The following is a 12113-nucleotide window of genomic DNA, read 5'->3' on the forward strand; positions in this document are numbered from 1 at the left end:
AGCCAAACCTGTCACACATAAGAACATTTGGAAGTACAGCATATGCTCATGAACCAAAGCAAAGAAGGCATAAGCTGGATTCCACAACAGAAAGGGGCATTTTAGTTGGCTATGCTCCAGGACACAAAGGATATAGAATTTTGAATCTGAAAACTGGCATTGTTGGCATAAGACATGTTACATATTTTGATGAAAACAAAAGGGTTGATAAAGGCTGGATTATCCCAGATGAGCCTTATCATCCAGAATATGAAATTAGAACCATAATAGACATGCCAGTGCATATAAATGCCATACCAAGGCAGATGTCTGAAAGCAACTCATCTGTATCTAACGAGGAACAGGCAGAGGAAGCAGACACAGAAAGGATCATTGAAGAAGACAGTACAGTTGGAGAAGGGGAATCAATTGGAGAAGTACTCTCAGATTTAGAGGATGCAGAAAGGTCGGACCAACCTGTAGTCAGACGCTCATCCAGGGAAAACAAAGGTGTTCCACCCCCAAGACTGTCTTACCTAACAAAGTCAGCAGAAGCTCAAGAGCCCTTAACATGGGATGAGATTGAGAAAATGCCAGCAGAAGAAGCTGCTGAATGGCATAAAGCTGCACAAGAAGAAATTGATGCATTGGATAAAAATAATACTTGGATTCTTACAAAATTACCTCCTGGCAAGAAAGCTATAGGATGCAAATGGGTATTCAAGTTAAAAAGGAATGCACAAGGAAAAGTGGAAAGGTATAAAGCCAGATTAGTGGCAAAGGGATATCTTCAAAAATATGGAGAAGATTTTGATGAAGTGTTTGCACCTGTAGTGAAACACACGACAATAAGAACACTTCTGAGCATTGCAGTCTCAAAAGGCATGCAAGTCAAACACATTGATGTGAAAACAGCGTTTCTTCACGGAGATATAACTGAAGACTTGTACATGGAGCAGCCAACAGGTTTCATAAATACAAAACAAAGACAGCTAGTGTGTAAATTAAACAAAGGTCTTTATGGATTAAAGCAAAGTGCAAAATGTTGGAATGAAAAATTGCATGAAATATTGACAAATTTAGGATTTAAGCAAGGTGAAGCAGATAAATGCTTGTACACTAGGTGCACAAATGGACAATATGCATACATTTTAGCTTTTGTTGATGATCTGCTCATTGCAAGCAAAAGTGAGCAAGAGTACAAGGACATTGTAAAGTGTTTAAACCTCAATGTTGAGATAAAAGAACTTGGAAATGTGTCATACTATCTTGGTATAGAAATTGAGAAACAAAATGATGGTTCTTATCTTCTAAGCCAGAAGCAGAAAATAAATGAGCTTATTGAAAGTTTAGGTATGCAAGATGCCCAAGTTGTAAGCACTCCCATGATCACTGATTTTCTGAAGGATGAAACAGTAAGAGAACCTTTACCAGATAACATCCAATATAGATCAGCCATAGGTAAGCTTTTATATCTAGCTACCACATACAGGGCTGATATAGCAAATGCAGTAGGAATTTTGAGCAGAAGGGTCAGCTCACCTACCAAATCAGATTGGACTGCAGTTAAAAGGATGGTAAGGTATTTAAAGGGTACCATTGATTGTAAATTAAAGATTTCAGCCAATAGTAATCCAAAACTAATATGTTACTGTGATTCAGATTGGGCAGGGGATCATTCTGATTATAAATCCACAAGTGGATATGTGTTTATGTATGGAAATGTACAAATTTCATGGGCCAGTCATAAACAAAGTATTGTGAGTTTGTCTTCTACAGAAGCTGAATATGTGGCCGTATCGGAAGCGTGCAGAGAACTGATGTGGATTGAAAAACTTTTGCTGGATTTCGGAATAGCTGAAAAGAGACCAATCCAGATAATGGAAGATAATCAGAGCTGCATCCGACTGTCACAGAATGACAAGGTTCAGTCACGCACCAAGCACATCGCAACGAAATACCACAACGTGCGAGAGTTGGCGAAAGAAGGGGTCATCAGTCTACACTATTGTCACAACAGTGAGATGACAGCTGACATCATGACCAAACCGTTACCCAGAGAACATTTTGTGAATCTGCGTATAAAGCTTGGACTTTGTATGAATAAATAATTGCATGACAGTTATGCATGAGAAGGGGTTTGTTGGAATTTATTGTATTTTTACATGCATTGCCTGTCACCTATTATTTCTCTGTGATTACTCTGTGACCTCTGATGTGAATTACTTAGAGAGGTCACACAGCTATGTAACTTCCTGTGGGGGCAGACACAGCACATGCAGCACATGGAGCACATGGAGCTCATGATCTCTCCTAACCTGAGAGGATCTATGGTGCTGTGAGCATCCATTACCATCTAAGCACATGGAAGGAGCTGATAATACAAATGTATAGTAATATGTATATATAAGCCTGTCTGATTATAATCTAACTACAAACTGTGAGTAAACAGATGTTTTGTTACTTCAACTTTAAAGTGACTCAGCAGTGAATTATTCAGGGGTGAATGAGAGAGAGATGAAGAAAGAAATTAACATTTCTAAAGCTGAAGCTGTGTGTACTAAAATCTGCTAATTATTTACTACAAATAATCCAACAAAAGGGTTACGGGCCCAGGGTCCAGGAATTGAAAAAGAAGAGAAATATTACCAGGCAGAAAAAAAGGCCACATTTTTCTCTTAAGTTTTAAAGGAAAGATTCAGTCTGTCTCTCTCTCCCCCCACACAGCAGACAGAAGGCTAAGAAAATGGCTGAGGGAAGAAATTCACCATTGTTCTATTCTCTCAAGGTGCCTAAATTAACTGAGTTTAATTATCAGCAATGGGAATTAAGATTCATATGTCTCCTTCGAGCAAAAGGATTATATATATGCTTAGATCAAGACAGAACAGCTGAAAATATGGCTGAATGGGACAATGCAAACTATTATGTGAAGTGCATGCTTTTGGAAGCTCTCTCAGAGAAACAAGCCATATTAGTGGAGGGAAAAGATACACCAAAGGACATTTTATATAAACTGAGAACTATGTATGCAACTACATATGCAAAGCAGCAACCAATTTGGTTGGCAGAGTTGAATGAAACCAAATTAAGGGATAAAAGTAAATGTAATGATCACATTATGCATCTTATGTCTTCATTTCAAAAGCTAGAACTTTCTGGAATTCCCATGTGTGATGCATTGAAAAGAGCATTTCTTTTTACCTCACTATCAAAGAAGTTTGATGTTTTTAGGTCTGTAAATGAGGCCATTGAAGGGCAATCTTTTGAACAGACAACATCAAAACTAAGGCAGGAATGCATAATAAATGATTCTGAGGAGATGTGTTCTCAAAGCAAGTCAGAGAGAAATGAAACAAATTTCTTGGCAAAGAACAGAGGAAGGCGGAGCTATGGGAAAACTCCACCCAAGGGCAAGCTGATTTGCTACTCATGTGGAAAGGAGGGACATGTATCTAAATGGTGTAAGGAAACACAAAACACTCCCTCTAGCTCACCTAAGCCAATGGAACTAAAGAATTTTCAAACCAGGAAATGTATGAAGGACAAAGATAAACACAAAGGCTTTCTAATGGCAGAAAAATCTTTGACTATGGTAAATAATAATTCAAATGAAAGTACTTGGATTTTGGATTCAGGGAGCACATGCCATTTAACCAATTGTAAGGATTTCTTTCAGGAAATGTGTCCAGAGGAAGGTATTCTTAAAACTGCAAACGCAGGGACTGCTAAGATCCAAGCAAAAGGTATTGGATTCTTAAAATGCAAAGTGTCTAATGAAGTTAAAGAAATTCCTGTAAGTGATGTCTTGTATATTCCCCAAGCAGTTTGCAATATGCTTAGTGTATCTACATTAGATAAGAAGGGATTTGTGATTCATTTTGAAAACAGTAAGTGCACAATCTCTAAAAATGATGAAGTGTATGCTGAAGCTTTTATGCATAATGATGTTTATAAGCTGAACATTTCAGGTGAAGCCTCACATATGGCGCAAGTAAGGAAGAATGATGGAAAATGTAGTCTGGAAATCTGGCACCGCCGCCTGGGACATCGTGATTCTAAGGTGATCCAGGATCTTTACAGTAAGCAACTGGCCACCGGCATTCAGATAAGTGCAGATGCTGGTAAAATTGAGAAATGCATAGACTGTGTTACTCAAAAAGGTGTGAGACCCTCATTTCCTGCATACACAGGAAATAGGAGTAATAAAGTGCTGGACTTAATACACAGTGACTTATGTGGACCGTTTAATATCCCATCATTGGGAAATAACAGATTTGTGCTAATATTCTTGGATGATTTCTCTAGATATTGTGTGGCCTATTTGCTGAAAGAGAAAAGTCAAGTCACAGACATGCTGAAGAAATACGTAGCCATGGTGAGCAATAAATTTGAAAGAAAACCAAAGGTTCTTCAGACCGACAATGGTGGTGAGTTCACTTCACAAAGCATGCGCACATTTCTAGAACAAGAAGGCATTCAGCATATCACAACAGTAGCTTATACACCAGAGCAAAATTCTGTTGCAGAGAGAAAATTTAGGTCACTTGTGGAAATGACCAGATGTATGCTGTCAGATAGCAATCTCCCTAAAAGACTATGGGGGGAAGCCATTCTCACAGCAGTGTACCTACAAAACAGAATGCCAACTAAAGGCGCTGAGCGCACACCACATGAGACATGGCATGGTAGGAAGCCAAACCTGTCACACATAAGAACATTTGGAAGTACAGCATATGCTCATGAACCAAAGCAAAGAAGGCATAAGCTGGATTCCACAACAGAAAGGGGCATTTTAGTTGGCTATGCTCCAGGACACAAAGGATATAGAATTTTGAATCTGAAAACTGGCATTGTTGGCATAAGACATGTTACATATTTTGATGAAAACAAAAGGGTTGATAAAGGCTGGATTATCCCAGATGAGCCTTATCATCCAGAATATGAAATTAGAACCATAATAGACATGCCAGTGCATATAAATGCCATACCAAGGCAGATGTCTGAAAGCAACTCATCTGTATCTAACGAGGAACAGGCAGAGGAAGCAGACACAGAAAGGATCATTGAAGAAGACAGTACAGTTGGAGAAGGGGAATCAATTGGAGAAGTACTCTCAGATTTAGAGGATGCAGAAAGGTCGGACCAACCTGTAGTCAGACGCTCATCCAGGGAAAACAAAGGTGTTCCACCCCCAAGACTGTCTTACCTAACAAAGTCAGCAGAAGCTCAAGAGCCCTTAACATGGGATGAGATTGAGAAAATGCCAGCAGAAGAAGCTGCTGAATGGCATAAAGCTGCACAAGAAGAAATTGATGCATTGGATAAAAATAATACTTGGATTCTTACAAAATTACCTCCTGGCAAGAAAGCTATAGGATGCAAATGGGTATTCAAGTTAAAAAGGAATGCACAAGGAAAAGTGGAAAGGTATAAAGCCAGATTAGTGGCAAAGGGATATCTTCAAAATATGGAGAAGATTTTGATGAAGTGTTTGCACCTGTAGTGAAACACACGACAATAAGAACACTTCTGAGCATTGCAGTCTCAAAAGGCATGCAAGTCAAACACATTGATGTGAAAACAGCGTTTCTTCACGGAGATATAACTGAAGACTTGTACATGGAGCAGCCAACAGGTTTCATAAATACAAAACAAAGACAGCTAGTGTGTAAATTAAACAAAGGTCTTTATGGATTAAAGCAAAGTGCAAAATGTTGGAATGAAAAATTGCATGAAATATTGACAAATTTAGGATTTAAGCAAGGTGAAGCAGATAAATGCTTGTACACTAGGTGCACAAATGGACAATATGCATACATTTTAGCTTTTGTTGATGATCTGCTCATTGCAAGCAAAAGTGAGCAAGAGTACAAGGACATTGTAAAGTGTTTAAACCTCAATGTTGAGATAAAAGAACTTGGAAATGTGTCATACTATCTTGGTATAGAAATTGAGAAACAAAATGATGGTTCTTATCTTCTAAGCCAGAAGCAGAAAATAAATGAGCTTATTGAAAGTTTAGGTATGCAAGATGCCCAAGTTGTAAGCACTCCCATGATCACTGATTTTCTGAAGGATGAAACAGTAAGAGAACCTTTACCAGATAACATCCAATATAGATCAGCCATAGGTAAGCTTTTATATCTAGCTACCACATACAGGGCTGATATAGCAAATGCAGTAGGAATTTTGAGCAGAAGGGTCAGCTCACCTACCAAATCAGATTGGACTGCAGTTAAAAGGATGGTAAGGTATTTAAAGGGTACCATTGATTGTAAATTAAAGATTTCAGCCAATAGTAATCCAAAACTAATATGTTACTGTGATTCAGATTGGGCAGGGGATCATTCTGATTATAAATCCACAAGTGGATATGTGTTTATGTATGGAAATGTACAAATTTCATGGGCCAGTCATAAACAAAGTATTGTGAGTTTGTCTTCTACAGAAGCTGAATATGTGGCCGTATCGGAAGCGTGCAGAGAACTGATGTGGATTGAAAAACTTTTGCTGGATTTCGGAATAGCTGAAAAGAGACCAATCCAGATAATGGAAGATAATCAGAGCTGCATCCGACTGTCACAGAATGACAAGGTTCAGTCACGCACCAAGCACATCGCAACGAAATACCACAACGTGCGAGAGTTGGCGAAAGAAGGGGTCATCAGTCTACACTATTGTCACAACAGTGAGATGACAGCTGACATCATGACCAAACCGTTACCCAGAGAACATTTTGTGAATCTGCGTATAAAGCTTGGACTTTGTATGAATAAATAATTGCATGACAGTTATGCATGAGAAGGGGTTTGTTGGAATTTATTGTATTTTTACATGCATTGCCTGTCACCTATTATTTCTCTGTGATTACTCTGTGACCTCTGATGTGAATTACTTAGAGAGGTCACACAGCTATGTAACTTCCTGTGGGGGCAGACACAGCACATGCAGCACATGGAGCACATGGAGCTCATGATCTCTCCTAACCTGAGAGGATCTATGGTGCTGTGAGCATCCATTACCATCTAAGCACATGGAAGGAGCTGATAATACAAATGTATAGTAATATGTATATATAAGCCTGTCTGATTATAATCTAACTACAAACTGTGAGTAAACAGATGTTTTGTTACTTCAACTTTAAAGTGACTCAGCAGTGAATTATTCAGGGGTGAATGAGAGAGAGATGAAGAAAGAAATTAACATTTCTAAAGCTGAAGCTGTGTGTACTAAAATCTGCTAATTATTTACTACAAATAATCCAACAGAAATAAGGGATGTAAAAGGGGGAATGGGAACCTGGATAAGGGGGTAAGACATAAGAAAGGGAATGGAGGTGGGGGGGGGGGGGAGAAGATGAATCAAGTTTCAAGCTTAATAAAGATTTGCTATCCCGCCCAACAGTACAAACCACCTATGCAGCTTACAGTCTAAAATAGTGAAGAAACAGAAAACGACTAAACTATACTGACAACACACAAAAAGGCAGAAAGAGTGGAACTACAACTGAAAACCAGAAAGGGGTGGGGGAAAGTACAAAAGGCTGGGAAATCTGGATCCCACATTTCTGCAGCTGGCACTGCCAAGTCTCAGGAGAAAGCATCCCTGCATAAGAAAGTCTTGAGCCTCAGGGCAGGCCTCAGGGCAGGCACCAGCAAAAAAAGAGCCTTGAGTTTGAGGTAGCAAGTCATATTTTTAGGGTAGCATTTGCCACCCCATAGCAATGCCTATGGCTAGCAGATACATAAGGCTGACCAGGCCTCAGGTCAGCTCGCTAGCAGAAGAGGGAGAGTAAGATCAGGGAATTTGTTGCCAGAGAATGTAGTAAAAGCAGTTAGCTTAGCAAGGTTTAAAAAAGGTTTGCATAACTTCCTAAAAGAAAAGTCCATAAGCCATTATTAAAATGGACTTGGGGAAACTCCACTGCTTATTTCAAGGATAAGCAGCATAAAATGTATTGTACTGTTTTGGGGATCTTGCCAGGTAATTGTGACCTGGATTGGCCACTGTTGGAAACAGGATGCTGGGCTTGATGGACCTTCAGTCTGTCCCAGTATGGCAACACTTATGTACTTATGTTCTTATGTTCTTATGAGCTCTGCTTTGAACTGGGTCAAAGTGGTTAAGTTGTCTGAGGTGTGAAGGTAGGGCTTTGGACAGAGAACATGGTATGCCCACTGTGCTGTGGAAAATCTCTTGAGGGGAAGGCGCATTGAGGAAGTGGAACCGATCTTGGGGCTCGTGCAGGAGAATAGGGGACTAGGTAGCATGAAAGATATTTGGGTTCGGCCACAGCTAGTGTTTTGGAAACTGGTAATAAAGATCTTATAGGTGATTCGGTGGGAGACTGGAAGCCAATGAGATTCCTTAAGGCGAGGTGTTACATAATCGTATTTCCTGAGGGGTGAGTCAGGAGTGTGTCCAGCACCTATGCACGAAGATTATAGAATACTATCAGTTACATTTGTAACTGCTATGAGGGTATGGATGTGGGAGGGGCAAAGGTGGGTCAGGGGTGTGTCCAGCACTTACACATTAAGGTTTCCACTCCCCCCCCCCTCGCTCTCTCCTCAATCACTGGCTGATTACTTCCGTGACAAGGTGCAAAAGATCAACCTTGAGTTTACTACCAAGCCATCTCCTCCTCTTCACCCTTCAACCCTCGACCAACCAACCAACCCAGGCCTCTTTCTCCTCCTTTCCTGACATCACCGAGGAGGAAACTGCTCGCCTTCTTTCCTCCTCGAAATGCACCACCTGTTCCTCTGATTCCATCCCCACCAACTTACTTAACACCATCTCTCATACTGTCACCCCCTCCATCTGTCATATCCTCAACCTTTCTCTCTCCACTGCAACTGTCCCTGACACCTTCAAGCACGCCGTAGTCACACCTCTCCTCAAAAAAACATCACTTGACCCTACCCTTCCTCTCCAAAATACTTGAGCGTGCCGTTCACAGCCGCTAACTTGATTTTCTCTCTACTCATGCCATCCTCGATCCACTTCAATCCGGTTTTCGCCCTCTACACTCGACAGAAACAGCAAGTCTGTAATGACCTGTTCCTTGCCAAATCTAGAGGCCACTACTCCATCCTCATCCTCCTCTATCTATCGGCCGCTTTTGACACTGTCAATCATGATTTACTTCTTGCCATACTGTCCTCATTTGGGTTCCAGGGCTCTGTCCTCTCCTGGTTCTCCTCCTATCTCTCCCACTGCACCTTCAGAATTCACTCTCATAGATCTTCCTCCACCTCCATCCCGCTATCTGTTGGTGTTCCCCAGGGATCTGTCCTTGGACCCCTTCTCTTCTCAGTCTACACCTCTTCCCTGGGCTCCCTCATCTCATCTCATGGCTTCCAGTATCATCTCTATGCGGACGACACCCAGCTGTATCTCTCCACACCAGACATCACCGCGGAGACCCAGGCAAAGGTATCGGCCTGCTTATCCGACATTGCTGCCTGGATGTCCAACCGCCACCTGAAACTGAACATGTCCAAGACCGAGCTCATCGTTTTTCCACCAAAACCCACCTCCTCTTCCCCCCACTTTCTATCTCAGTTGATAACACCCTCATCCTCCCCGTCTCATCTGCCCGCAACCTCGGAGTCATCTTCAACTCCTCCATCTCCTTCTCTGCACATATCCAGCAGATAGCCAAGACCTGTCGCTTCTTCCTTTTTAACATCAGCAAAATTCGCCCTTTCCTCTCTGAGCACACCACCCAAACTCTCGTCCACGCTCTCATTACCTCGCCTTCACTACTGCAACTTACTCCTCACCGGCCTTCCACTTAGCCATCTATCCCCCTTCAATCCATTCAGAACTCTGCTGCACGTCTTATATTCCGCCAGAACCGATATACTCATATCACCCCTCTCCTCAGGTCACTTCACTGGCTTCCGATCAGATACCGCATTCAGTTCAAGCTTCTCCTTCTTACCTACAAATGCACTCAGTCTGCTGCCCCTCACTACCTCTCTACCCTCATCTCCCCTTACGTTCCCGCCCGAAACCTCCGTTCACAAGACAAATCCCTCCTCTCAGTACCCTTCTCCACCACCGCCAACTCCAGGCTCCGCTCATTCTGCCTCGCCTCACCCTATGCTTGGAACAAACTTCCTGAGCCCTTAGGCCAAGCCCCCTCCCTGCCCATCTTCAAGTCTTTTCTTAAAGCTCACCTCTTCAATGCTGCTTTCGGCACCTAACTCTTACCTTTCAGGAAATCTAGACTGCCCCTATCGGACTGACTGTTCACTTGTCCTTTAGATTGTAAGCTCTTTGAGCAGGGACTGTCCTCCTATGTTAAATTGTACAGTGCTGCGTAACCCTAGTAGCGCTTTAGAAATGTTTAGTAGTAGTAAGGTTATAGAATTCTGTCAATTACCCACCTAACTGACAGCATATAGGCCTGAGCATTTACACCAGCCTCTGATATGACATAAGTGTTCTTGCCTAAAGTTAAGCCTGTAACTGTGAACTTAAGGTTAGTATTCTATAATGGCGACTATGCACATAATTGTCAATATAGAATTTGTGCTGTCTTTTTTTCAAGGTGCCACCTGCCTCTGTCAAACTGTCCATGGACGCTAATATAGTGTTTTAAATATAATTTTTAGTGGAAAAATATTAACATAGAAAATATATAGTTTCAATATTTCAGGTAAAAGCCACTTTTTCTACTAATTAGCTTATTTTCTAGCTCCTGTCCAGAAAGAAAGGACCGTACAGGACTAACCTCCCGGATCATATACACGGGGAACCTGTGCAGGAACCCTAGGAGGATTTGCTGTAAAACGTTCCTCCCTCCTCTCCCCGCCTCCGCCTTCTTCTAGAATCCAGGGGTTGATCAAGGAGATATAATAGATATTAAACCTCCTTGGGTTTGGACTGATGTAGTTCGCACCTCCACCCGCCTGGGGGCGGTGGTAGAGGTCCGAGCACATCTGGGCTGCAGTGGGAGCTGCTCTTGGTCGCCTCTCGCTCTGTGACGTGTCGGAGGAGAAAGCGGAAGAGGCGGTAACACGTGTAGACTCCCTCCCTTCTGGCTGAAAAGGGATTCTCCAGGATTGGTAAAAGCGGTGCCTGATCCTCTTTGCTCGCTCCTACAGACCTAAGGTCAAACGGTAACCTCTAGTGGTGGGTAACAGAAAAGTTGCAGACGGCTACCTCTGGGGTGAAAAGGCTTTTAGCACCTGTGGTGATGGATGCATAGGTACAAAATGTTGAATCAGATGTGCTGCCTTTCTTCCTCTTTTGCCTTCTGTATGAATGAGCTCTGTGGGGGCTGAGCAACATCCTTAATTTCTGTCCGTGGAGGAGTAATTTGTAATTGTGTTTGGCAGCTCCAGTCGTTTTGAAATGGCTCGTGTGAGTCCTTCTGAATGTGCTGATTTTCACAGGAGAACTTTACCACCTAGTTGAAATGCTCCCTACAGTACGGAGCTTTGAGAAAAGATTCGTCCCAGAAAAGATTTTTAGTTAAGCGGTTCTTTCCATAACTGGGGCTGATCTCCGGTTGTACGTCAAAGGGCTGTTAATTGGAGGATGCTTGGTTATTAAAAAGTTGTTATCTTTTGAGAGGGACTCAAGCTATATGTGTATATAGAGCTTCTTCAACTCGGATGCTATTTTGAATCTGGTTAACTTTAACCCTCCATTGCCCGAGGTGCAAAAAAAAAAAAAAAAGACTTTTAGATCGTGAGCTCACTAGGGTACCTATGTCTAATCTATGTAAACTGCGTTGTGGTTGTACCGTAGAAAGGTGGTATATTAAATTCCATAATGCTTCCTTGTAGACCTCTGATACACCTCAGCCCCTTTAGCCATTTTCCACTTCCCACTAGACAAGCAATAACATTTGGTAAGTGGTCAGGGCCAACGTTAATACTATGCTAGGGTGAGGGCAGAAATTAGGGAGGCCCCATTCCAAAAGTATTCTGGTATCCTGCAAAATCGTCAGTGTCTGGCAGGCATGGGGCCCATGGAATTGTCTTGGTTGCACCCATATGCTAGTTCAGTGAGTAGTAGTACAGTATGAAGGGCAATATAGCTTGTCTTCCCAAACCAGCTATTAACAGCCTCACAATAAATACACGAGATAAATCTGCAGATGTTGGAAACAG

General features: G+C 41.9%; 1 protein-coding gene across 8 annotated transcripts in view; it reads left to right on the forward strand.

The window, feature by feature from the left end:
* The window catches only part of NDUFAF3 (NADH:ubiquinone oxidoreductase complex assembly factor 3), a 77908-nt gene that overhangs the window by 56991 nt on the left and 8804 nt on the right, over nt 1–12113 (forward strand). For 2 of the 8 annotated variants that reach the window (XM_030206285.1, XM_030206284.1), the window contains exon 1: nt 10998–11203. The exons of 3 other annotated variants lie outside the window; for them this stretch is intronic. The gene's annotated coding sequence lies outside the window, so the exon portion shown is untranslated. Of the gene's footprint in view, nt 1–10997; nt 11204–12113 lie in introns of those variants that run through there. 3 more of the 8 variants (XM_030206286.1, XM_030206283.1, XM_030206287.1) reach the window with 2 other exon arrangements.

This window comes from Microcaecilia unicolor, chromosome 6 (genome assembly GCF_901765095.1).
Source record: "Microcaecilia unicolor chromosome 6, aMicUni1.1, whole genome shotgun sequence".
In the NCBI taxonomy this organism is placed as follows: Eukaryota; Metazoa; Chordata; class Amphibia; order Gymnophiona; family Siphonopidae; genus Microcaecilia; species Microcaecilia unicolor.